The sequence below is a fragment of the Colobus angolensis genome, unplaced genomic scaffold (genome assembly GCF_000951035.1).
Source record: "Colobus angolensis palliatus isolate OR3802 unplaced genomic scaffold, Cang.pa_1.0 Scaffold10, whole genome shotgun sequence".
Lineage (NCBI taxonomy): Eukaryota > Metazoa > Chordata > Mammalia > Primates > Cercopithecidae > Colobus > Colobus angolensis.
The window spans coordinates 19,929,433-19,939,105 of NW_012110919.1; the positions used below are offsets into that span (position 1 = coordinate 19,929,433).

General features: G+C 37.5%; 1 protein-coding gene across 4 annotated transcripts in view; it reads right to left on the reverse strand.

Moving 5' to 3' along the window:
• The window catches only part of CORO1C (coronin, actin binding protein, 1C), an 85,059-nt gene that overhangs the window by 33,700 nt on the left and 41,686 nt on the right, over window positions 1-9,673 (reverse strand). The gene's annotated exons all lie outside the window — the stretch shown is intronic.

The following is a 9,673-nucleotide window of genomic DNA, read 5'->3' on the forward strand; positions in this document are numbered from 1 at the left end:
ACTTTTAATACAATAAGACAATATCCTCAAGTATATAAATTACCAGTTCTGGAAATGAATGGCACTATGAAAATTTAAAGGCTGGGTGCGGTGGCTCACACCTATAATCCCAGCACTTTGGGAGGCTAAGGCAGGTGGATCAGCAGGTCAGGAGATTGAGACTATCCTGGCCAACATGGTGAAACCCCGACAAATACAAAAATACAAAATATAAAAATAAAACAAAAATTAGCCGGGCAATGACCTGATCGTTATGTGGGCACCAGTCTATGTCCAGCACTCGTGCCCACATAACCAGTGATGAGCACCTGTAGTCCCAGCTACTCGGGAGGCTGAGGTAGAAGAATCGCTTGAACCCAGGAGGCAGAGGTTGCAGTGAGCTGAGATCGCACCACTGCACTCCAGCCTAGTGACACAGTGAGACTCTGTCTCAAAAAAAAAAAAACAAAAGAAAAGAAAAAAGAAAAGAAAATTTAAAAAGTTAAAGTAAAAAAAAAAAAGAAAAGAAAAGCTTTAGCTATCACTTAAGGTCTAAAGAGCCTACTACATTTTAATGTCTCAGTCTCTCTGCTATCTTCAATCAACAGAAATGCCAGCCATACAGTCTAGTTAACACCAACTTAGACCTCACCCATTAGCCAGTGCCAGTTCCACATCTGATTAAGACTAAAATGCTTAATGTTGGTCATAAATAGCTACCACGATTTGTTCATGTCACACATTTGAATCTAGCAAATCAACCAGGGTTATCAGACCAATTTTGTGTCAACTAAGACAACTGCTGTTGTTAACAACGGGTGCATGAAAGTGGTTTCCCTTTTAAAACAGCTTAATGCCAGTCCACGCTGAAGCTGTATGCTCTAAGAGCAGGTGCACAGAAAGGAATCACTGCAATGTATGGCTGAATCTATTTTTTTTTGTTTTTGCCCTTATATGGCAAATCATCCCAACACTGGGGCGAGCTTCTTAGCAATTTTTCAAGAACATAAATTTCTACGATTTCTCCAATTTAACTTGACTGGGCAAATCTCCAGAGAAGCAGAACGCTAACATGTAAAGACCACAGGCTCTGGAATCAGACAGGTAAGGGTTCAAATCCATGCTCTACTGATTAAACAGCAGGTGATTTTAGACAAGTCATGTAATCTCTCTAAGCTTCAGCTCATTTGTCATCTGTAAAATAGTTAACAATGATACTTAACTCCTGCAATTATTGTAAGGATTAAATGAGAGAACCCTTTTAGATAAATCACAATTCAGTATTACAATTATCTGTAAAATATGTAAAAAATTTAACCACAGTATCTGGAATAAAATATTCAGTAAAAGCTGTCACATTATTAGTTCTTCTAGTACAATAACTTACTCCATCATTAAGAATTAACAAATATGTGTTGTGAACTTTTATGGACCAGACATTGTGCTGAGTGCTGGAGATACAGATATTAACAAGGCAGTCCTGTCCTGGCTAAACATGGAGTCCAGTGAGAGGAGAGAGACATTTAAACAGCCAATTACGGTGCCACATAGGAACACAGAAGGAGGACATTCAAGCAGGTTTGTGGGGTCACAGTCTCTGGAGAGGTTTTCTTCTGGGAAAGGTAAGTTCCAAGTTGAGACCTGAAGATGGCCCTGTTTACAGACCTAAGGCCTAGGTTTCTTCACGTTCCTCTACTTTCCCTTGCAACCCAGTTTGGATCTCCCAAAATGCATCACCAAAAAAGGACTTCAACAAAGGAATTTCCAATGAACACCATATCATATAGAATCTGGGTGTCATAGAAAGGAGCCACACGATTCATTTACAGGCAGCAAAGCATAAATGGTTGAGAACCAGACTGCCTAGAGTGTAGTCATGGTTCTGCCATCTTCTAGCTGTGAAGTCCTAGCCAAATTACTCCATCCCTCAACCTCAGTTCCTCATCTATAAAACTAGAATGTTTAACAGTTTATTCCTTAAGAGCTGATGTGAGGACTAAATGAGGCAATCAAGGTAAAGAACTTGGTACTGTCCCAGCACTTGAAGTACTCAATAAACATTACCCAAAATTTAACAAATGCTGGAATCTACTCTACCACATTTCTGATGGTGTCTCTCCTTAAAGAACGACCAGCTACTAAGTCTAAGTCACGCGGTTTTGCTTATCTTATTGCATTCTCACAAAAATCACGCAGGTAAGATGCAGATTTCATTTGTACTCCTTGATATTATTGCTCAAGCTGATGGTAGCGGGATCACAGGTGTTCATCCTATTTTACATATTAGTTAACAATGTTATATAATTATCAAACTATAGATATAGTAACTCTTTTGAATGTGTGCTCTCTTTCTCCTTCCTTCCTTCCTTGTCTCCCTCTTGTTCTTGTCTCATGTTGCCTAGGCTGGAATGCAGTGGCCATTCACAGGCACGATCATAGCTCATTGCAGCCTTGAACTGCTGGCCTCAAGTGATCCTCCTGCCTCAGACTCCTACATAGCTGGAACCATAGGTGTGTGTCACCATGTGTGGCTTGAATGTGTGATATTTCATAATTTAAAACATCCTAAGGCTGGAAAGTCAAAATGAAGTTTGACACACATTTAAACAGACATACTAAAAGCAGAGAATTAAAAGAACGGAACAGAGGCAAAAATTAAAGAGATAATGGCTAAGAATTTTTCAGGTTCAATTAAATGCATAAGTCTTTAGATTTAAGAGGCACGAATCCCACCTAGGGCAGTATAAGTGAAAACAAATTCTTATCTATTCATATCCTAGTGCAATTTAGAACACCTAGAACAAAGAGAAGATCCTAGAAGCAACAACAGAGAAAGGACAGATTACCTACTGACAGAGTAATTTTTTTTTTTTTTTTTTTTTTTTACGGAGTCTTGCTCTGTCGCCGGGGCTGGAGTGCAGTGGCCGGATCTCAGCTCACTGCAAGCTCCGCCTCCCAGGTTTACGCCATTCTCCAGCCTCAGCCTCCCAAGTAGCTGGGACTACAGGCGCCCGCCACCTCGCCCGGCTAGTTTTTTGTATTTTTTAGAAGAGACGGGGTTTCACCGTGTTAGCCAGGATGGTCTCGATCTCCTGACCTCGTGATCCGCCCGTCTCGGCCTCCCAAAGTGCTGGGATTACAGGCTTGAGCCACCGCGCCTGGCCTCTGACAGAGTAATTTGATTGTGAGCAGACTTCTCAGAAGCAATCAGAGAAACAAAGAAATGGAAAATACCTTGGAAATGCTAAGAAAAACAACCACCCTTGTATTCCATACCCAGAAAAACTATCATTCAAGAATGATGACAAGAAAAAAGCAAACAAAAGACATTGTAGACAAAAAGAGACAGAATTTACCATGGGTAAACCGTTGTTCAAAAAATTAAATTCTCAAACTTGTCTCAAAGAATTGCTATATTAATTTCGAAGAATTAAGTTCAAGGACTCATTTCAGGAAAAGAAAGTAAAGTATAAAAACTGGTATAGCAAAACAACGGTGAGCAAATAAATAAATAAAGCAAATACAAACAGGTACTACGTAAAACAGTACTAATAATACCTACTTGGAGTACAGATTTTAAAAAGACAGAAATAAAATATTAGACAACAATACCATTTAAGGTAAAAGGCATATGATCAGACTTAAAAATTGACTAATTTTAGACTTTAAGTAAAGATGTCCAAATGAAGAGTAAATACTGAAAGGAAAGAGAGAATGTGTAATTTCTGGTGGAGATGTACTAGAATAGCTAGAACTTAAAAACTGGCTCAATCCAATAGAAAGAGAAAATAAAAAGAAAAAAAGGACCAAAGAAAGTATGAATGCAACTCATGAAAAGGACAGACAAGTTTTTTAAGAAAAACAGCAGGAAAACTAGAAAGCACAAAGATGGTGGAAATAAAACCAACTATAAATCATGATTTGTAGTAAATGCAAGATTAAGTTCACTAGATAAAAGACAAGGCCTCTCAGATTAGATTATAAATCCAGCTATAAAACATATTTTTAAAAAATAATGGCACCAAAAGGCAAATAAAGGAGGGGGGCATATTAAAAAGTATACCTGGTAGTTACTACCAGAACAAACAGACTTTAAGGTGAAATGCACTACTAGAGATTAGTATCACTACCTGACATCTAAAGAAACAATTCACTGGAAAGTTATATTGCTACTATAAAGTGTAATTCATCTAACCATACAATTTCAAAATAATTAAGGCAAATGTTGACAGAACTTGAAGAAGAAAATGACAAAATCGTAATCTTAAGAGATTTCAACAAAGATTTAAGAAATTAAACAGACAAAATTAATATGAAGATTTTATAAAAATCAACAAGTTTGATCTAATGAATATATATAACCTTGTACCTAACATTTAAAAATACACTTTTTCAAACACACATTAAACATTTTTTTTTTTTTAAATTATCAATTAGGAGACCACTGAGCAAATCTCAAAAAATACCAAGGAGTCAATAGCACGTAGAGCATGTTCTGAGTATAACGCAATACAATTAAAAATTAATAGAAAAAATAAACCAAAAATCTCCAGTACCTTTGAAAATATTTTAATTTACTAAATAATTCAGTTTTATAAAAATCATAATGGATAACAGAATAAAAGTTAAAACTGAGCAATACACAACATATCCAAATGTGCAAGACACAACTAAAACAGATCTTAGTGAAAAATGGACAGTCTTAAATGCATATAGTAGAAAAGACTGAAAATTAATGCATTGAGTTGCTATCTTGAGAAGTCAGAAAATGAACAGAGTACATCCAAAGAGTGTAAAATTATTAGAAAATACACCAAGCACAGTGGCTCATGCCTGTAATCACAGCATTCTGGGAGGCCGAGGCGTGCAGATCACGAGGTCAGGAGATCAAGACCAGCCTGGCCAACACAGTGAAACCCTGTCTCTACTAAAAATACAAAAAATTAGCCAGGCGTGGTAGGGGGCACCTGTAATCCCAGCTACTCAGGAGGCTGAGGCAGGAGAATTGCTTGAACCTGGGAGGCAGAGGTTGCAGTGAGCTGAGATCGCGCCACTGCACTCCAGCCCAGGCAACAGTGCAAGACTCTGTCTCAGAGAAAAAAAAAAGGAAGAAAAGAAATCAGTGGAAAAAAAACAAATAACAAAATCAACTAAACTGGATAGACTAGGAAAAGAGATAAGGCACAAATGAATACTAATAATTTTAAAAGGGACATAACTTACAAATAAAGTAGAAATGTACAGAGTATGAAAATACTACGAATAATATTTGACTATATATAAATTTGAATACTCTAGATGAAATACACAATCTCACAGAAGTAAAAGTAACATCAAAACATATTCAAGAATAAATAAATGTAAATTAGATCTATAACCATAAAAGATCAGTAGTATCACTCTACCCATCACCAACCCCTAATAAATCAATCAATCACCAAACACCAAAAACCACGAGGCCCAGATGGTTTTACAGGTGAGTGTCACCAAATATTCAAGGAAGATATCATTTCAAACAAACCTTTTCAGAGAATAGAAAAAAGAAAAGTGTCCCTGAATTCATCATATAAGGAACATAACACCTTGACACAAAGAACAGTATAAGGGAGAAAAATTGAAGCATATATGACATAAATACTGATGCAAAGCTCCTCACAAACAACAGCAACAAAAGAAACCAAGTTCAGCAGTATGAGTTGTTCTTTAAAAATGTAAATGAACAGACAAGTTACAAAGTGCAAGAAGAGGTATGCAACATACATACCCAACAAAATCAACAACCAAACAGAATGATGGGCAAATTACACGAGCAGAGAACTCATAGGGAAGAAAACCTGAAGAGGCAACAGATGTGTGAAAAGACACTTCAATCTCACTGATAATTAGAGAACTACAAATTAAAACAAGGTGACATTTTACACTCATCAAAACTGGTAAACATTTAAAAGTCTAAATACATGTGCTGACAAAGATGTCAGGAAAGAGGAACTCATAAACTCCTTACAGAATACTTTGTTACAATTCCTTTCAAGAGCAATTTGGTAACAGAGGTGAGGATGTCCAGCCCAGCAATGCCACTCCTAGGTGGTCCGGGTGAGAGAGATGCTCCCATATTTTGTACAAGAGGAATATTTATTGCCACATTGTTGGAAATAGTTGCAAAATAGAAGCAATTTCACTGTCCTTCAGTATGGGAATAAATATTTACATAAAAGTTTAAGACACATGAAATAAAAGTATATGTTACAGATAAACATACATGTAATAAAAATATGACACATATTTGAAGAAAAGATTACCTCTGGGGAAGGAGAAAATAAATGGGAATGGTATTTTACCTGTACCTGTTTTGCTTTACTTTTTTCAAAAAGGGGAAATATGAAACAAATATGGGAAAATATTAACATCTGTTTAATCTTGCGAGTACATGTGTGTCCTTTATTTTATTTGATACATTTTTTATTTTGAAAAAAGAATTTAAAATATAATAAAGTTAAGAAATACATCAATGCATTGCTATTAACTTTGCATTACAAAATTTTTTTTACTCCCAAGGAAAAAAGCTTTTCTACCTGAGCTGTTTTGTTTTACATCAGGGTCTTTGATTCCTAGGCTCTGCTCAGGAAACCACATTTGGCATCCTTGATGGCCAAGTATAGTACTGAGCTCTGAACTTCCAAGAACACCAAATGATTTTTTCCAATCTGGGCTAAGAAGAGCTTTTGTTCAAACATAAAACAACTTTGAGGGGAATCTGGAAGTACTAGTACTAGTTGTTCTTAATTACATACTAAGAAGCTTCTTACTAAATGACTTCTTTTTTGAAGTTAAAATTAAATAACCCTGGCTAAAAGTTAATAGCTATTCACCAGTATTCTTCAGTCAAGATATTTGACAATAATAATAAGCATTACTGCCATTTCCAGCTCAGCCCCAATAAATCTACAGCCTGAAAGTACTAGAGCTCAACATTTTCTCTGGAACCTGAATGTCACTGAAAGAGCAACTGCCACCTATTTCCATCCTTTCTATCAAAACAAATAATAACAATGGCTAACACTTTTTAAGTACTTAAATTACATGCTAGGAACTGTCTCAAGACCTTGATTAACTTTCTCCTCATGACAACCTTTAAGATGTGGGAACTTTATTACCTTATTTTCTTTTTCTTTTTTTTTTTTTTTGAGATGGAGTCTCGCTCTGTGGCCCAGGCTGGAGTGCAGTGGCGTGATCTCGGCTAACTGCAAGCTCCGTCTCCCGGGTTTCCGCCATTCTCCTGCCTCAGCCTCCTGAGTAGCTGGGACTACAGGCACCCGCCACCTCGCCCGGTTAGTTTTTTTGTATTTTTTAGTTTACTTTCTAAATAAAGAAACGGAGGCACGGAGAAAGTCAAGAAGCAAAGATCTAAAATATCACTGACCAACCATACTAGATTTGATAGGGAATAGAAAATTTCCACTATGTCATGGGTTGTAAAAAAAAGGCACACAAGTAATGTTTAAAATTATTGGCAACTGGCCATCAGAAACAGAGTTAATAAAAAATGATATTCTACAAGCAGCTGCTTCCTCTGGTTGTGATGTCACCATAAATCCTTAAAACAGAGAAAGCAATATTCCACTGTAGCACAAGAGAAAAGCAATTGACTAAATATCTGTAAATATGTGAAGAGAGTATGGGAGTAGATGGCATTTTAAAGGTACACTGATTATTTGGCATGCTGGATGTTCACAAACACACAGTCAAGTATCAGCTATCCTGCATTCAAGGGCTTATACCTCCAAATATCTTCTTACTCATAATCAGATCAAAACAAAAGCATAACAACATATTTCACCAAATCAGTATATGTTATTAAAAATGCAAAGCTGGCCACTTACAAACTGCTGAGGGCTCCAGTTCATGGAGATTAAAGGAAACCATACTAATAATGGCCTTATATGGTAAAGACGTGGAAACACCATTCTGAAGACATTCTGCACTAGGATCTAATGAGAACACAATTCTCATTCGTCCGCACGACACTCATTTATCATGTAGTGAATAAACCAAAGAATCCATGTATAATTAGCTAGATTGTGAGGGGCCATTCAGAAAGACATCCACCACATGTCATGGTGACAGCACAGCTTACCTGAACCTCTAAGCAGCAAATTTAAATGAATGCAGAGGCTGAAAGGAAGATGTACAAGAATTAAAGCCAGCTCTCAGACATCTTTTCAAACTAAAAAATGACTTATTTAAGAACTTCCCACCAATCTTCCAAGGCTTAGAGACAGAAAAACTTCACTTTACTAACATATCAGTCCATTATTTCATTAGGGATAAATCACCTCTGTTGCTTAATCTAGAATATTACTACTTTTCTGGCATGGAATTGAAGTAGTTTAGCTGAAAATGTAATAGCCATTTAGACTCCTTGCTTTAAATAAATATTGATTCACTGATTACTTACTAGTCCCAATCACATGCCATAGGATAGCTTTTATTATATCTCTCTAGCTAAAACTCCAAATGATTGGGATTACTAGCATGTCAACCCAACAAGTGGCAAAAATGGCCAGCACCAAGTTTCCCAAAGGCTCTGGCCCAGAGCCAGTTCATAAACTTGTGGGACATTGGTGAAATAGGTCAGGACACTGGCCTACAGACATTATTATCTGAAAGATCCAGTACAGCCTGCCCAGAGCCAAGCAACATGAGCTGAAAGGAAAATTCAGCTTCCAAAGTGTGTATACAGCTGGCACAAGGGAGAGGTGTAATGGCACAATTTCCACGTGGCTGGCCAGAGCTGAGGGTGATGTCTTTCAGCATGTTCCAGCCAGCAACCTTCACCATGGCAGAAACCGTCCCAGATACAAGCACTATCATTTGCTTTGGGGAAAACACTTAAAAATCTTGAAGTAGCTAAAACACAGCCGACTTCCTGGAGACTGATACTTCAACTAAACCCACAGAGTTAGGCAACATTTCCTCCAATGGGCATTTTGTGGGGACAAGGGGAATGAAAATCAAAATGTAAGCATCAGTAAAAATATAACTTTATCAAATTTCTCTAAAAAGGAAAGTTCATAACTTAAAGAACTTAGCAAAAAACATTCCTCTTTAGGCAAACTAAATTCAACATAAACCTTAAGAAATATTTCTACCAGCCTGTGCAACATGGCAAAACCCTGTCCCTACAAAGAAATATAAAAATGAGCCAGGTGTAGTGCCATGCACCTGTAGTCCCAGCTACTGGGGAGGCTGAGGTGGGAGGATCACCTGAGCCCAGGAGGTCAAGGCTGCAGTGAATTATGATCGCACCACTGCACTCCACCTTGGGTGACAGAGTAAGACCCTGTTTCAAAAAAAAAATAATAATAATAAGGCCAAGCACAGTGGCTCACACCTGTAATCTCGGCACTTTGGGAGGCTGAGGCAGGCGAACCACTTGAGGTCAGGAGTTCAAGACGAGCCTGGCCAACATGATGAAACTCCATCTTTACCAAAATTACAAAAATTAGCTGTGCGTGATGGTGTGTACCTATGGTCCCAGCTACTCAGGAGGCTGAGGCACGAGAATCGCTTGAACCTGGGAGGCAGAGGTGGCAGTGGGTAAAGACTGTGCCACTGCATTCCAGCCTGGGTGACAGTGAGACTCTGTCTTAATAATAATAATAATAATAATAATAATTTAATTAAAACTTAAAAA